The sequence below is a fragment of the Lathyrus oleraceus genome, chromosome 2, assembly GCF_024323335.1.
Source record: "Lathyrus oleraceus cultivar Zhongwan6 chromosome 2, CAAS_Psat_ZW6_1.0, whole genome shotgun sequence".
Taxonomy (NCBI): Eukaryota; Viridiplantae; Streptophyta; class Magnoliopsida; order Fabales; family Fabaceae; genus Lathyrus; species Lathyrus oleraceus.
In genome coordinates, this window is record NC_066580.1 from 302,022,734 (window position 1) to 302,042,009 (window position 19,276).

The 19,276-nt window shown below is 37.5% G+C and overlaps 1 non-coding gene across 1 annotated transcript; it reads left to right on the forward strand.

Annotated features, from left to right (window-relative positions):
- Positions 1-10,028: 10,028 nt before the first annotated feature.
- On the forward strand, positions 10,029-10,135 carry LOC127124214 (small nucleolar RNA R71). Its single transcript, XR_007803838.1, has one exon. It is a non-coding gene; the product is annotated as a small nucleolar RNA R71 (small nucleolar RNA).
- Positions 10,136-19,276: the final 9,141 nt, after the last annotated feature.

Consider the following 19,276-nt stretch of genomic DNA (forward strand, 5'->3'; position numbering starts at 1 on the left):
AAATCATAAGGATAGGACTTATAACTACCGGTTACTGGGTAGAAGCCAAGACTCTGATGAGGATAAAAAAGGTAGGGTTTACAACTACCGAATACTGGGTAGAAACCAAAGCCTCTGCGTGGGGAGCGAAAGGATCACAACTCCGCACGGGGAAAACAAATAGGGTTTATAACTACCAGTTACTGGGTAGAAAACCACAAACTCTGCTGGAGAGCAAGAAAATAGGATTTACAACTACCGAATACTGGGTAGAAAACCACCGACTCTTGCTGAGGAACAAAAGGTTCACAAATACCAATCTCTGGGTAAACAACCACAGATTCCGCAAAGCGGGAAAAAAGGTATATAGGATTTACAACTACCGGTTACTGGGTAGAAAACCACAAAGAATAGGACTTATAACTACCGGTTACTGGGTAGAAGCCCAAAATTCAGCTGAGGACAAAGTGAATGATTGTCGGTTACTGAGCAACTATTCATTTATACCGCAGGGAAGCACAAGAGACAGTCACAAAAGGCCAATTCAGGATCAAACCAAAAAGGCAAATTGAATCAAGACTCGCCCTAATGAGGAAAGAACTCAAAAGGGAAAACCCATCCCAATATATGTGTTGGGAGGAAACGGAAACAACCGTCATCCACGAGGAAATATCTCAGTGGGGGAAATGGCAGGAAAGGATAGACACTTTCTGCTTATGGGGCGAACTCTATATTGAGAGATTAAACACCCGACATCTGCTCGGAGAGATCTACTGGGGAGATCCACATTACCAATTAGCAGGAGACAACAAACAAAAGATATATGGCAAATAATGCAACATGAATATCTGAATGTTGAAAATATGCATGAATATGCGTAATTTATGTTTGATGAATGCTGACAAAACAGACATTTCTAACACAAACAGGTCCAGGAATCAAAGGCCCGGTACTACACCAAAGGAGAGAAAGCCATGATCACCAGAGAATAAACAATTCTGACGGGATCAGGGACAACCAAATCATCTGCAAGGATGAATCATCAGTCTCAACTGGGAAAGAGGAGCTCACTGCACGGGCAAGAACTGCCACAAAAACAACTCCAAACAACTCCACTGGGGGAAACCCACTGAGGGAGAAAAGATCACACCACTAGATACTGCCACACAAGCAACTCTACTGGGGATCGAAGATATGAGGAAATCACCAAATCTCTGCAGGGGAGGAAGGCCTAAAGAGGTTTCTGGAGGGATCGTCAGTCACAACCGGAGAAAAGAGTTCAATGCACAGGCAGAAACGCCACAACAGCAACTCACGCTAGGGATCAGAGATGCCAGGAAGCAACCAGATCTCTGATGGGGATAGATAACAGAGATGAAGTTCATCATGCCAACAACTCCGCTGGGGATCTATCCGAGGAAATGACGAAGTACTGGGATGTCAACCCACCAACTACCGAGTCTTCCAAAGAAAAGCACCCATGCTGGGGAGAGAATAATGCTGGAGAGGAAAGTTGAAGTCTTCAACAAACACTCTGCTTGGGACTGACCCACGAAAGCATTCAAACAGCACTCTAATGGGGAGGAGTCATAATAAAGGCTCTGCCCAACAAAAAATCCGTTCGGGAGAAATCCCAACAAACACCCTGCTCGGGGGAGAAAATCTCAACAGAAGCTCTGCTTGGGGAGAAACCCCAACAACAATATAGAGAAAGAGGATACAGCCATACCAGGAATATGAACAAAAGTCTTACCCTGTTGGAAATCATGCCACCCTTGGGAGAGCACTGAGAGTTTCTTAAGTATCCTTTCATCATTGTGAATGTTCACTTTGTTTAAAAACAATTTTTGAAAAAATTTATTTGTTTAAAACAATGACATTTTATCAAATAAAACATGCAAAACATTTGTTGAATTGAAACAAATAAGACTGCAAATAAATGGATAAAAGCTCAAATTTATTTGATGGAATGGTAGTCTGCAAATGGCAAGACTCCATAGATCTGTACAAATTTGAAATCGGTGATATATATTGGAAGAGGGCTACATTGAACATAATGACCATTTCTCTACCAATTTGAATCCGATGTATTTGAAGCTTCAGTTGATGATGACTGAGCGAGAATCTCTGACGAAAAGACAGCTGTGAAACAGAAAGTCTTGTCAGGATGCAGTTACTTGCCAAATCCCTAATTTTTGCCTAGATTGCCCCAGGGTGAGGTACTCAATCTAGCGGGATGCAAATTCATTTTTTCATGTCTCTAATTTTTGCCTGGATCGCCCTTTCGGGTTAACCACCGAGACGCTCATTTTGGCCTAAGCCGCCCTTTTGGGTTTTCAACTTAGCGAGCTATTCTGTTTTTCTTTTTAGGCGAAGTATTTCTTGACTGCATCTGAATTCACAGGACGAGTGAAATCCTCCCCATCCATTGTTGTAAGCATCAAAGCTCCGCCTGAAAAGGCTCTCTTAACAACATATGGACCCTCATAGTTTGGAGTCCACTTGCCCCTGGAATCGGGCGCGAAAGACAAGACTTTCTTGAGCACAAGGTCACCTTCTCGGAACACACGAGGCTTGACCTTCTTATCGAATGCTTTCTTCATTCTCTGCTGATATAACTGACCATGGCACATGGCAGTCAATCGTTTCTCTTCAATCAAATTCAGTTGGTCATAACGACTCTGAATCCATTCAGCATCAGCCAACTAGGGGTTTGAGGGTATCATTTTTCTTTTATTTGTATTTTATTTTTTTTATTTTTTTATTTTGATTTTGTTTTTTCACTTTGTTTTTCACCCCTCTCTTTTTTTTATTACATTTGTAATGCCCCAGTTTAACTGTTTTTGCTGATTCTCAAGATGCAGCCGAATGATCTTCTTTTCATACTCAAGAAGACGGGTAATCTCGTCAGGAATTCCCTTCAACATCATCTTCCTCTTCTTCGAATATAGGGAATCCACAATTGGGAGATGGCGTTGGATCATTATGTTCAATGGGTTTTAGAATCAACCTGCATAATGATTTTGGATAATAAAAAGCTTTAGAATTTAAACAAACAAATCATTATGCAGATGAAAAGATTGCTTTATTCTTGTTTTTAGGGTTTTTTGTGATCACCGATTTCATGCAAAAAGCAAAAAGTGAAAACAATTGGAAAAACAAATGTTTAACATGAATTTATTGAATGAAATATCATTGTATATATGATGCCAACAATGTCATCACTTCTCCTTTTGGCATGGGAGAAGGGTTTTTAAACAAAGCAAACATATTACGCTGACTTATGAATGACCGTAGGAACATCCACAGCGACCCAATTGTGGCAGATCCCTCCAGGGATGACAAAGTTGTCAGTATTCTCTACATCTTCTTCCAGAATAGCAGCAGCTTCGTCAGCTTGATCGGCGTGGATGAAACCTCCACTCTTGAACAGTCCTTTGTCGTTGAAGACCCCAGAAGAATAGCCAATGCCAGCCCGGGACTTATTATCTTCAAGCTCGATCATTTTTCCTAACCCAGCAACTGCACCACATTCAATGGCCAGTTTCGCATCTCGATAGGAAGCAAATGAAGGAGACCTCTTCTCAACAGGCTCGGATATAGATAAATCTTGGAAAGGAGTTCCAACTTCATCCTCAGCATCAATGTATTAGAAGGAAGACAAGTGGCTAACCAGGAATAAATCCATCAAAAGCACTTAGTCTGGCAATTCCTCTTTGAGTTCACAGTTCTCTTGCTCAAGATGATCCATCAATCTGGCAAAGTTGGCTCTGGTGTAGTACCGGCGAGTCAGCTTGTCTTCAAAACAAATGAAGAGCAACACAGTCAGACCACAAGACCAGAGGCTGAGAATGACACCTGCTTATGCAAATGATGCATGAAATGCTGGTGCATATGATTTGTTTTTATTTCAAAGGAACTCGAGGGTTTTATTTGCAAACTTTGAAATATTAATCATTTTATTGCATATGGAAATATCTCCTTGAATAATTCTTTGTCTTTCCATGTCTGAAAATTTTTGCAAAGAAACCCCTTAAGTTCCTTGAAAAAAAAATTCTCATTTTTTGATGATATGGATGCAGATGAATGCATGAATGCATGAATGCAACAATCACACTCAAGGATCAAGCAAAGCACACCAGACAAAGGTCATGGGATGGTTCATATTATCCCTAATATCAATCATCCATTTTGGTGGATTATGGTTTTCACCTTATCGACACCCAAGTTCCATTGATATTAACGATATACGAACAATTCAACCATGAATCACGGGTTTGTTGTGAGTCACGAGCATGGAGTCTCGGTTAAGAACCACCCAAAGGGAGTGTACTATGGTTTAAACCTGCCGAACATGTTCTACCAGAGGTTCCCATAGTCATCATCCCATCTTTCGAATATTGTCGGAGGAACGAATACTCGTATTCCAAAAATATTCTCAAGAGAGACTCTTATGAGTGTAGTATCGCGTAACAATCGCATCAAATCTGACATTTGAACGACCTCCGCACTACATCCTAAAAATAGGCCAAGATGAGCTTGGTAAACTAAGGTCCTTGGCTTCTACGGCACATATTGAAAGAATAATGCCTAACCACAAATGACTTGTGTGACATCATTAATCCAACATGACCTCCACCAAGTGAATGGACTCGCAAGTCAACTTGCTAAGGAATAACTCCACACAAGTCGACGAGACTATGCCATTCTCCTATCATAAGGGGCACTCGAGTTCGGGTATAGAACTCATCTCACATAGATCACCAAGCAAGCAAGAAATTGATATATCAAGCAATTCAAGCATTACAATCAATACAGTAATCCCAAATTGCACCAAAAATATGTCATAAACAATATAACACAACAAGTGTGAAAAGTAGGCAAACTCACTAGGAGATAGTTCCCCAGCAGAGTCGCCACTTTTCTGTAGCGGTGTATTCGTCACTTTTAGATTTATTGACTAAATCAAAAGCAAAGCATACAAACATAGAGTCGCCACCGCACTTCTATTTATCCAAAGGAATGGCTAGAAAGCGAACAAAAGCCTAAGAAGTTTTACAAAGAAAACTAATAAAAGGGGTACAGAGATCTGGGTAAGGGGGTAATTATGCAAAGGGAAGGTGTTAGGCACCCAATGCATCCTAGGTACTCCTAGGGAACCTCTTTTCACAACTTGTTGTAAAATTATTTGTTTATGAAATTATTTTGTGCAAACATTGATTGAAGGGATGAGAGAAGAATATACAAGTTTATTATTTTTGTGTTTGAATGGATGAATCCATTTCCTACGTACCTTTTCATGAAAGATAAGGATCAAAACGTCGTAGTTCGGCTAAAAGATTTCCAAAAATTAAGTGGATTGATTTTAAGCAAAAGCCCTAAGGTCTTTCATTATCAACGGGAGAAAACTCAACCTGAACCAACAATCCACCATGTGAGAACAGCTTCGACACGCTAGTGAGGGGTTAACCCTATAATAAGCATGGAAGTCTTATAATTCAATCACTAAGGATGTGGTGAGATTTACATCAACCACTATGATAATTCAGATCTAGGGCTAATGCATGAAAACATGATTAACGAGTGGACAAGGGCCACAAAAACAATTGAATGGGTTGAATTAACCAATTAGTATTATTCACAAAATGAAGTCAAAGTTGACATTAAAGTTCATTCACAATGAGTATTAGTGAAAATGAAGTTTGAAAATCAAAGGCTTAAGGCCTAGGTTTCTAGTTTCGAAAACAAGTGAAAATGTTTGCACAAAAGTTTTCTGGTTTGGGTTAAAGATGAAAACAAGGTTCAAGATTAATCACAAAAGGGTGAGGGTTAAGGTTAAGGGACAAAGCCACAGGCAGGATTGCTTTCTCAAAATCATAGAAATGATCCAAGGAAGTTCCTTTGGAATTAGGCAACACAAGGCAAAAGCAAATAAGTAAGGTCTCATAAGAGAGCAACAAAACTGGAAATGGATTGCCAATAAATGGTCTTACATCCAACTCCGAAAACAAATGGGAAACGGAGTGCCAATCAATGGTCTTACGTCCAACTCCACAAAGCAACATGGGAAACAGATAGCCAATCAATGGTCTTACATCTAACTCCACAAAGAAACAAAATAGGAAACAGATAGCCAATCAATGGTCTTACATCTGACTCCACAAAGAAACAAACACAGGAAACAGATAGCCAATCAATGGTCTTACACCTGACTCCTCAAACAAAACGAAATAGGAAATGGAGTGCCAATCAATGGTCTTATATCCAGCTCCCCAAAAGGAACAGGAAACAGATAGCCAATTAATGGTCTTACATCTGACTCCTCAAAAGAAAACACATAACAAATGCAAAACAAACATATGAATGATGCACAAATAAGCAAACAAGCAATCAATTATCACACGCTATACACAACCAAGACGCTCAAGCAAAGCTGGGCTTTAGTCAAGGGGTCATATCAACCTTGACAAACAAGCCAAATACTAGAAGGGGTGTCAGGCTCTTAACCACTGACATTGACCGTCAGGGTGAGCAGATGAAATGGGAGATGAGGATTAGACCTCATAGCTCTTAACCCTAGCCGGGGTGAGCTTGAATCAAAGAAGTTGTGGGAGTCCAGAATGAGGAACTCTATTCCACAATGACTGACTCTATATACAAGATTTTGGGTGTTTATTCAAAATGCGTCAGCACTTAGTGCGAGCAAAGTGAAAGACTCAACTGAATAGCAGGGGATGGATTTAACATCCCTTCTATCTGCCAATCGCCTCTTCACTTAGGAGGACTTGACATACGCGACACAAATATAAACAATCACAGACATTGCCTCTTAAGGAGGACTTCAGCCAAATGCCTGCCAAACATAAACGACAGGGCTTCCAGACTACATTGAGTTAAAGAAAATAATTAAATAAAATGTGAAACATATACATGATATTTGGAGGGAAAGAAGAAATGGTTTATTAATTTGAAAATGTGTTGGCTGCAGGGATCGAAGCAAGTTCACATCAAAAATCAAGCGCTGAAGAAAATAACATTTCAAAATGTTGCCAATGGGAATCGAAGCAGGTGCGTCTCAAAACGTTGGCGTATCATTTATGAGGTGGCGCCTGCGTCAACAGTCAAAGGCCACGCGTGGACACGGTCAAAGCACATAGGCCAATCATTTGGCCAACAGGCATGCACAAATGGACAAAACCCTAGCCAGCTCACATTAGTTGCAGACGGCGGCGCATAGGGTGGTTTCCACCGTCTTCTTCGTGAAGACGGCGGAGCTACAGTGCTCGCGCATGAAAAAATTTCCAGAATCGGGCGAAACTTATACCGATCAAAAGCTTAGGACATGTACACCATGAATCCACTATTATTTTGGTCTAATTCATCATATATCAAGAGAATCGAATGAAAACATATTCATATCCAAAACTTTAAATCCAGATATCTCAGTCAATACACAACCAAAATCAATTCTATAACCACCAGAATGCTCAGCATGATGAGATCTACTTAAACATGGCAATGATTTGAAGAATTAAGAGGTTCAAAATTCTAACCTCTTGAAGAGCAGTATGAGAAAACGAGCGATTCAAGGCTCCAATTGATCCAGATCCAATCCTGAGATGATGACTTGAAGCTTGATGCAATAAATGAGGCTTGGCACGGCCTATATCTAGCTCAAATAGCAATTTCCATCTTCATGTTCTTGCTTGGAGTATGCACGAATTCTGGCCAAAATCATTGTTCCAATGCTTGATTCTTCATCCACTACACTCAATGAACCGGAATATGGAAGAAAATTGCTATGCTATGTGGAGAATTTTCAAGTTTTAATTGAGAGAAAATTTTGGAGGGAACTTGAATCTAGATCTAGAAAGGATGAATAATGAACAATTCTGTTAGGATTTAGCATTTATACCATGTGTTAATCCTACTGAAAATGTAATTAGCAATTGGTTAATTAGAGATTAGCAAAAATAAGGTGCATGACCAAAATTGGAAAGTGTGGAGGTGCATGGAGAATTGGACGTGAACAGTACCACATGCATGATCAATTTCACTTAAAATCATCTCATAAGCACAATGGCAATGGTATTTTGTTCATATGATGCACCAAATTCAAATTTGCAAATTTCCCTCCAAAATGTTCATGAAGGAGCAAATGGTCATGTGATGAAATTCCATGCAATGTAATGATGGATTTGGAAATTAGAGGTCATAAGGAGCAATATGCAAAAAGAGGCACTCATTTTGGAGTTATGAGTCAAAAGTTATGGCCTTTTGAAGTTCCATGCACACTTGGCAATGATTGGATCATATCTCCTTAACCATTCATCAGATGCTCATGATCTTGGACTTTTTGCAAATGGGAGAGAGAGATATTCAACTTTCATGTTGGACAAAAATTCATTTGAAGCTTCTTTGATGTTGGAAAGTCAAGTTGAATTTGATCCAAAAACTTTCCATTTTTGGAAACTTGAAATTACATGTCACTTTCCATTTTGGGAAACTTTTGCACTGGCTTCAAATTCTTCAATGTAGATATTTGACATGATGAATAATCCTTATTTGAACATGAATGGGATGAATAAATTCAATTCTCACACTCAAAGCCCTCAGTTGACTTTCAGTTGACTTGTATTGGTCCTTAGATGACCTGAAAATATTCTGATGAACTTGGGCCTTTGCCACTTGTGGAATTTGCTCCAAAATGGACCTATAGCTCATATAAGCTCAAAATAATGATAACATGATCCATATCTCAATGGAACCCTCATCTCTTGCACAAAGGATTCACTTGATTGTGCCTTGACCTGTTGACTGCTTAAGCTGCAAGACAAATGTTAGATGACATATTTTTGGTACTTTTTTGGTTAGTGATTAAAAGAAAAGCAATGATATACAAATGCAAGCAATGCTTGGTGATCAAGAACCACTCTCAGGAGATATCCCACCCACAGGGAAGGAAGGCAAGGTGCTCAATGATCCTTGAGGCTATGCAATGCTATGATATGGTGCCATGAGGGATCTTAGGGACAAAATTGGGGTCTTACACTTAGGTCACTTTTGCACACAAAAGGCTTTCTCTTGGGCTACCTTACTATGAGACTCTTTAATTTCTTGTTGGTTACTTTGCATTCATGTTGCATAAGCCAAATTTCATTATCAAATAAACAAACCCTTGATTCAACGTCAAGTGGCATTTTCATAATCAAATTCAAAACACTTAATAATTACGATTGTTATTGTGCACCACGAGCCTTAAGTGGTGGAGAATGAGTGAGAATGGAGCATTCCTACCCTTACTCTGATTATTTTGGACACAAGACGCTTGGCTTGTTGTCTAGAATAATCACCTCCGCCCATAGACTTTAGTACAAAACAATCATAAACATTCTTTCATAAAACCCTTATTCAAGGTAAAAACAATACAACTCATCAAACTCATTTTTGTGCCTTAGGGCATCATCCCGAAAACCCTTTTCTCAAAGGTAAAATCAACCAACACACAAACATTTTCTACTCCGAACTACGGAGCTCTGATTCCTCACCCCCTTCTTTCACACATTCTTTTGAAAATAAAACAATAATAGATAAATCCCATGTATGTAAAATAACCCAAATGGTTCCCATGGAGTACCATGGACGTAAGGGGTGCTAATACCTTCCCCTTACGTAACCGACTTCCGAACCCAAATCTCGGTTATGAGACCGATTCCTTATTCTCTTTTAGCGCTTCCCGTGCGCGTCTCTTTTCCGAGGGTTTTATCGACTATTTCCCCTCTCCTCTCTGATAGAGGTAAACTAAATAAAATTCGGTGGCGACTCTTCTGACTTTGCCTCTCTTTGGCATCTCTTTAGTCCCGGTTTCGTTATCGTGAAATCCCGGTAGCGACACCCACTGGTAATGATTCTGGGTCATACTTTCGATAAGTTGATAGGCCTCATTGTAGGGTTTATCCATCGGTGTGCCACCTGTTGCGGCGTCTATTGTCAATCATGTGTTGTACAAGAGACCGTTGTAAAAGGTATGGATGATCAACCATTCTTCTAGACTGTGATGTGGACAAAGCGTCATCATGTCTTTGTATCTCTCCCTAGCTTCAAAAAGTGATTCATTATCTTTTTGTTTAAATCTGTTTATTTGGGCTCTTAGCATAGTCGTCTTACTAGATGGGAAATATCGTGCTAAGAAAACTTTCTTCAACTCGTTCCACATAGTGACAGAGTTGGATGGTAGAGACTGGAGCCAAGCTCTAGCTTTATCTCTTAATGAGAATTAGAAAAGACGTAGTCTTATAGCTTTAGGATGACACTATTTGCTTTCCCTGTGTCTGCGTATTGCAAAAACACAGACAAATGTAGGTTCGAGTCCTCCGTGGGACTACCTGAAAATTGATTTTGTTGTACGGCTGACAACAACGAAGGTTTTAGCTCGAAATTATTGTCCTCGATGGCAGGGGCAGCGATGTTGTTATGTGGTTCATCCTACAAAGGGATTACATAGTACTTAAGAGGACGGTTCTGCGGTCCTTCGGCCATCACTGGTCAAATAACTGGTTCAGGAATAGGGATATTAGGATCGGGAAGATTTATCTTGATACGATGTTCTCGTATCAGGTCTCGTATCCGGCGTTCTAATCTTAGATAACGCTCAGGTTCGTCGAACGGTGGCTTTAATTTCTTGCCTTGAGAGCGAGTACTTGGCTAACACTCGACAAATTAGAAAGGAAAATAGAATTGTTTGCCTTAGTCTATACTGGGCAACACTCGAGTTACGATATCGACTAAATTAGTCCTCAGCAACGGTGCAAAAAACTTGATCGCGTGACTTAGCTAGTCTATGGGAATCGTGATTGCAAGTGCACAGTCAGATCGCGTAGTTTTAAAGATTATCGAACCCATAAGGACTAATGATCGAACGTATCATTATCTAATGTTACTATGTAAATCTAAGGCTGATGATCGTTCTAAGATTGGAGGGATGAAGAGAAATAACTATAGCGTAAACAGAATATTAATAAATATATTTGATAAAGGGATATCGGTACGTAACGCATCAAACTTCGGGGATTCGATAGATAGTTGGTGTAATCTTATTGGTCAAAATATTCTTCAGTAGAAATTATTTATAAAAAGGACTTAGTCTCACACTCTCGTTTTATTGACTCTGACCATACTCTTAAACAAGAATGCTTGGCTCTCGCGGTCTCATTTTGAATTTAAAAGTTATTTTTGAATATGAGTAAAGTCTAATTAATCCTAAATTGCTCTCGTTGTGTTTAGGATTAATGCCTAGTTTCAGCTATCTGGTTAAAATCTCAAACTCTCGTTCTTATTGACTGTAACCTTTGTTTGTTTTGTACTCTCATACGAAAAACAATTTTGAATAAAACAAGAAACTAAAACCGGAAAAGTAAGTTTTATAAAAGCCAACACCAATTATTTACGAATCCCGTCGTTTCGACGGTCTTTACATACCGATACCTAAAGATTTAGCCGGACATGGATTCGGTAACAAACATGGTATTCAGACAATCAGGCATACAATAAGGCATAAATAATTAATATGGAAATTAAGATAAAACCTGGAATATAAATCGAGAACTTGAAATAAATCTTGATTCTTCAAATTAAACAATGTCGGCAAGCTTTGGCAATCGAGTTCACCGTTACAATCGAAATCAAATGCGTAAACAATAAGTTGCAATAGTCCCCGATGTGGAGAATCTATTACTTTTACAAAGTAAGAAACTGCCTAAGAAAACTAACCAAAAGAATATGACTGAAAAAATGCACCCTTGAAAAGAAAACCGACCCTCTTTTATATACTTTCCACTTCCCTAGATTGTAGCATTCGTTGGTTGAAAAGGTAAGTGGAAGTCATGGCTAAAATTATGGAGGTTGTGGCTAAAAAGGTGGAGCGAAAATATGGGAGACCGGGTTGTGGCGGTTGCCACAACCCTAGTTTGATCTCCGTGGCGAGCGCCACCTTTTGAGGGATGGGTGCCACATGCCCATTTGTTGTGGTGGGGCCCGTGCTCTCTATTTTTCTCCATTTTCTTCTCTTTTCCTTTCCTTTTTGCTATTTTCCACTTTGCTTGCTTATACATCTTTTATTCGATAAATACCTGCAATAAACATAAAATACTGCATAATAATAAGTTTTAATCAAGTAAAAAGCAATGCATATGAAGCCAAATATACGATACATTTTTGCGTTATAAAAAAATGTGACACCCAACAAAGTCGGAATAGAATTCCTAATCAAGAATATTCTAATGGCGTTAACATCAACAAAATTGTCAATGTTAGGGAATAAACTTATACCATAGATGAGCAATGTTAGGGAATAAATCTATACCATCGAGCTATTGGATAAACTCGACGTCAAAAAAACCAGAGTCGTCACCGCGTTTTTATTGTTTCCAAAGGAAAAAGGTAAAAGTACGAACAAAACCTAAAAATAAGAAGTTTTCAAATCAAAACTAATAAAATGTCAGAGATTACAGGTAAGGGGGTGGTTACACAGAGGGAAGGTATTAGCACCCAAAGTGTCCTAGGGAGCCCTTTTTTGGTACAAGTTATTTGGTCAAAAATATGTTTGATAAAAATATAGAGTGAGGGGATGAGAAAAGAATTCATTAATTATATTTTTGTGTTTGACAAGACCTTCAATCTTATATTTGCGTACCAACATAAAAATGAGGGATCAAAACCCCGTAGTTCATGGTAAAAATTTCAAAGAAGTTGATGGATTGATTTTAACAAAGTTTTAAAAGAAAAGGGCACAAAATAGCCAAAGATTAAAATGAGATTGTTAGTTATTTTCGTCTTTTGAAATTAAAGTCAATATGGTTAAGTTTATTCACAAATTTTATTAAGAAGAAGTTTGAAAATTCATTGGAATAAGGCCAAAGTTTCTACTCATTAAAACATGTCTAAGTTTAAAATCACAAGCAAAGAAGGTTTTGAAAAGATGGAGAGATTTTGAAATTAAAGAAGTGGGAGAAGATGAAGGGATTACCCTAGATAAAAATTAAAAGTTAAGAGTTGAAAAGATCTAACTAATGGGATGTAATCCACAAGACAAGAATGTCAGATAGAAACTCATTTCCTTTGGACTTTTGAGCAAGCAACAAGCATAAGGAAAACATACAAGCAATCAATATGAATATCAGAGGCATCAAATAAATATAGGCATAATATCCAAGCAAGCATTCCAGAAGCAAGCAGTCTTCAAATGTCTTCAAAGGTATTAGACGAAATATTCCTTGTGACAAACTCATAGAAACAATCATCAGACAACAACAATAATAGTAGTATAACACATTAAGCACAGAGACAAAGTGACATATGAACACAGTGCACTCAAGGTTTGCATCAGATGAAAAGCACAATCAAGGATAGCTCAGTCTCAAATAATGGCATTGGCCAATTCCCCAAAGCATAGGATTGTTGCCTACTTCTAAGTCCAGAAGTTCATATCAGGTCCAACAGTCCACCAAGATATTTCTTTAAAATTTTCGTTGTTATTAAGCATTTTAAAGTCCTAAGACCACAAACATAACAAAATCACAAGCACACAATAGATACAATCACAAGATATGACTCAAGTGAGCAAAGTGAAAAGGACTGAAACATAAACATTTTGAATGAAATGTAAATGGAAATAAATGATAAAGATACTAAAATTTAAATTTAATTAAGTAAATGACTTGAAAGTAAAGCAATATTAGTAAGAAGTTAGTTAAATTTTAGTGAAAAGTTCAATTTGTTTAAGGCATTCGCTGGAGAACACTTAATCATTCACTCACAAGTATGAAGACATGAACCAAGACATCATCCATTAGAAGGGACCCAACTTGGATAAATCAACAAGTATGCCACTAGCTCCCATGAATGGAAAAAAGGTCAAGTCTTAACACAATGCCATGAAGAATGGGAGACTTACAATCGCACTTACAAGAATGATATTCATTTTGGGACAGATTTATCTCTATGTTAAGCAATCGTAATTGGACTTATGTAGAAGTCACAACTATCTAAAGTCGGGAAATAATAATATTGGTGTTAATGCATGTTGGAGACATGGTACAAAGAACCAAGCTCCTAAAACATATCACCCCCAAAAATAAAGTGGGAGGGACATATCTCAATCAGGCTCATGTTGATTCATCTGACACAAGGTCATTGATAAATCGACTAGCATTTGACTTGTAGAGAATTCATTGGTCAATGATGGGTTGGGGAAGAAGAGGGATGAAGATGAAGAGGGGAGGGGAAATAGAAACCCAAATTAATCATAGGAGGAATTTCAGTTGATCAATACTATCCATTCATTTTTAGGGATGAAATATACATTTCATCAACCCTATAAATCCAATAGTATTGATCAAATAGAAGTTCAAATCAACCATGATCAAGGCCAAACGGAAAGTCAAACATCACAAAGTCAACCAAATGGCTCAACAATATTTTTAAACAATTAGTCAATTAAAAATCAAATTAAAAATGAATTAAAATGTATTTTTCAAAAGTAAAAATCTCAAATCCCTTCAAATCACCAAATAAATGGCCAAGGGATTTATCCTAGGTCAAATAAGGTCAAAGGACCTTAGACAAAAAAATTGAGAATTTTTGGAAAGTCAGAAGCATTTAAAGATATTTAAAAACAAGTCCAAAATCATTTAATTCACAAAAAATATCAAAATTAATCCAAAAAAAATGACTTTAATTCAGAATATAGAAGAGGAAAATATTTATAGATTTTTGGTGAAAGTCCCATATTTTTTGGATTAAAAATGAAATTTATATGGAAATAATTTATAGATTTTTGGTGAAACTCCCATATTTTTTGGATTAAAAATGAAATTTATATGAATTAAACAAAATAGGAGCAATTAAAAGAAAATCAAAAATTAAAATTAAAATAAAAAAAATAAGGGTCATCAGATCTCCCTCATTAATTGAGGTGGCAGATCTGATGGCCAAGCGCATAGGGTCCATGATGCACTTCAGTCAATGTGTGGCAAAAGGAGTAATCAAAACCAATGGACCTGATTAGAATGTTGGGACATGATTGGGTGGTTGGGACGCTGCCAACCTACCGTCAGGGCTAGGGCTTCGGTTATCTTCTTCGGTGGACCTCACCGGACTGGTCCACCAACAAAGTTCATGAAAATAAAAGATGGGTACACTAATTTGAAGAGAAAAATGCCAGGAGTTCGAATCTTCCCTCAGAGTTTTCTAATTCTCACTATATAGAGAGACACGTGGAATTGAAAATTAAGGAGTATGAATTGAGTTGCTTCGGTTTGACCTCAAAGCAACTCAATCTTGTTGCCTACATTGGTAGGTCTTTAGACAACTAAAAAACAAGGAAAATAGTGGAAAATTGAGGGAGAATCGAAGAAGAGAAAATTATGAAAAATCACCTTCGGTTTAATGCAATTAAGCTCGATCTTGCTTCCAATTTGGCTTGACTTGCTTCTACTAGCTTGCAGGAAGTGAAATGGATGATCAAATTGTTTGGACTCTTGGAGTTTCAATCTCAAAACAGAAGTAAAATTGAAACTCGATTTCAATTGAAATCTTCAAGTTTATCCTATCAATGGAGGGCAGGGAGTTGCAGGATCAAAGTTGGGGCAAAAGGGTCTTCATTTTGAGCTCAAGGGCAATGTATTTATAGCCTACACAATTTCTTTTCACACACTTTCCATCAAATGCCAAAAATAGCAATGTCATCATGCATGCTTGCATGGCCATGCATAAGGCCCATGAAATGATGTAAACAGGTCCAACATTAAGTTCAAATGATGTTACAACAATAACATGAAACCATGCAATGTGAAATTGAAAATTGGTCATGAAACTTTCCAAATGGAGCCATGCATTACACCCATGCGCAAGTCACTCAAAAATGCTTCAAATGTCATGATCTTGAACTCTTTGAAAAGATAACATGAAGGGGAGAAACTTTGTTGTTAAAACTTTTTCCATTTGGAGCTTGGATCATGATGAATTTTGATATGGAAGTTGGAGGAATCAAACATAGTTGAAAATTTTCTAAGTTAAAAGTCAAATGACCACTTCTTCCACCTTGAATAACTTTTTCTATGAGCTTCAAATTAAAATGGTTTCTTCTTAAAAATTGTATCTCTTTCATTCTTCTTCAATTTTGTCACAAATTTGACACCATTTGAACCTTGCATGAGGGAGTTATGGATTTTAGAAGTTGAGGAAAGTTGAGGAAAGTTAAGGTGCATGCTCTTGCAAGTAGATTTTGACATTTCTCAAAGAAGAAAAGTTGGATAAGACATATTAAAATTAATCATGAAACTTTGATGGCCTTCATATCATAAAAATCGAGCAAGTTATAGTTCTTGGAAGTCAACCTTCTATCTAGGGCACAGGCAAAATAACCTAGAATCTTTCATCATAAAAAATGACTTTTCAAGAAAAATTAGCTCTTGATGCCAACTACAAAGTTATTTGTAATGTCATAAATAATAAAGTTGATCTTAGAATCATTTTCATATGACAAATATTGTAGGAGATAGGGTCTAGGGAACCCCATATTTGACCAGTTGACTTTCCTGGTCAACCTCCTTGAACCAACTTGCAAAGTTGAAGTTCTTTTGATATTTGGGGCTCATGAAGAATCATATATGCTTAAGATGATGTTAAATTAAGTATCCCTTAATATTTTTGACCAATTGTTGAAGAAACTTGTTAAGGAAGTCACACAAGATACCTAGATAAATTAGGGGTTCCAAGGAAAACAAGCTTCAAAATCTTGATGAATTCTTGATCAAAAATGACAAATAAAGAAAATGGGGATCCATATATGATGCTTAGAACCAATGTGAACCTTTACTTGATTGGTCTCTTGCATTTAGGGTCTCAAACCCTAGATATGAACTTGGTAGGGCACAGATGGACACACATTACTGTAAGACCCCAATTTTGTCCCTAAGATCCCTCATGGCATCATATCATATCATTTATTGCCTCAAGGATCATTGTGCACCTTTGCTTGCCTCCTAGTGGGTGGGTTGTCTTGTGAATGGTTCTTGATCACCAAGCATGTATTGCATTTGTATATCATTGCTTTTCATTTGTTTACTAACCAAAAGTACAAAAATATTGTCATCTAACCTTGTTTCTTGCAGCTGAAGCAAACTAGGTCAAAACAGTCAAATCATTCATTGAGCAATGGATGGTGGCCATTCTTGAAGAATTTGGGCACCATGATCATTCATCAAGAGTTCATATGAGTTGTGGTATCATTTGGAATCAAGATCTCAAGAGGTAGAGGCTTGAAATTCATCAGAACATGGCTCAATCAACCAAAACCCTAGCAAAGTCAACTGTGGTCAACTGTGCATTTAATCAGGGGTTGGAAGGTGTGAGATGGTTGGAAAGGTCTCATTCATGTCCATACAAGCCTCACATAACATTTCAAACATCCGCAGTGAAGGATTTGAGGTCAGACAAAAAGTTTCCCAAAATAGTAATGACCTGTAATTTTCACCTGCAAAAAATGGAAAGTCATTCTCCTCAAAATTACATGTCCAAGAAAGCTTCAAATCAAAATTTGTCCAACATGAAAGTTGAAGATCTTGCTCTTGCCTTTCCAAAAAGTCTAAGAACACTCATTTCTCATTTATGGTTGGCAAGTTATGATCAAATCATTTTCAAGAATTTTGGGATTTCAAAGTGGCATAACTTTCAAACCATTTGGCCAATTTGGGTGATTCTTTTTTGAGCAAATCCCATTTGACATGTACTATCATGATCCATCATCACATTTCATCAAAAACTTTCACATAAAAAGGTCATTTTTCAAGTGATTTCATTTTGAATTTTGGTGGGAAAATATCATTTTTGAAAATATGCATCCTTTTCATGCCAAACCAATTCTAATTGCCTTGAAATTGAATTTGTGACTTACTAGCACATGATTTCTGCACTGTTCCATTGATCACACTTACATAGGGGCATTTGTGCCAAATTGCATAACATGTGAAATTTGCTAATCCAATTCCATTTTGCTAAGCATGATTAGCACAGCTGATTAACAGGAGGTATATATACCTAATTGTAACTGAAAATCGGGATCCACATTCATTTTCTCAGATCCAAATCCAAAAATCTCAAAATTCTCTCAAAATTCTTCAAACTTTTTCTCACTTTTTCCTTCGAATTTCATGATTCTTTTTGGTTTCTCTTGTGTTAATCATCATTTGTAGGTACTATTGATCATCTGTTGAAGGAGAAACCACGAGGAACTTGGCTGAATCGCAACTGTTAACATCTTGAGCATCCATGGCATCTTGAAGTTTCTTCATCATCAAGCTGTGTCGAGCTGAATTTCCACTTCCAGTCATCTTCCTAATCATCATTGGACTTCTGTTTTCAACTTCCAAGCCGCGAAATCACCAGATTCACGAACTGCAACATCGAGAGGTAAGAATTCGAATCTTTCGATTCTTGAAATCATGATGTGGCTTTGATAGATCGTTCCTTGCTGAGCTCGCTGCAACTTAGATCATGAATTTTCGTTAGGTATTGATGAAGTTATGTGGATCTGAACATTTGAATGTGAAACTTATTTAGCTCGATCTGGTTAGCATGAGTAGATTTAGGTTAAATGCTTGCTGGATTGATGTTCTACATGATGAGACGTTTCGATTGGTATATGGCATGATAGTTTTTGTGAAAATTTGTTCATGTTGATGATGAACAGTTTGAAATGATGATGAACGCGTCCAGTACTTTTGAATTTTGTTTCTCGAATCTGCTTCGATCCATCGCCCGCGCCTTTTGCATGCTTTCAGCTGTTTTTCTCCCATGTGTCCAATCGCACGCTGACACATCACTTAATGAAACGCAGAGTTTCATTAAGTGAACGGCTTAATTACGCTTTTGCCACTGCCAGCTTTTAATTTCATATTATTTCTAAATGTTTATTTCATTTTGTGATCAAACTTCAAAAAATCATAAATAATTCTTGGATGATCCAAATTGTGTGGGGATTTTTGCATTGATCTCCATTTTTCCTCTAGTTTTTTATGAGCATGATATAACAAGTTGTGCACGGCTGTGTTTTATTTTGGTCTAATATCTTTGTTCATGTATGTTTCTTGCATATGCTTTGCCATTCCATTCATGAAATATTGATGCTTGCTCCAAAATGTGTGAAATTTTACATGTGCATTCTAGACTCACTCCTGGTCATTTTGATATATGGTTTGTAATTTTTGAGTTCCTGGATTGAGAGATATGATATGATCTT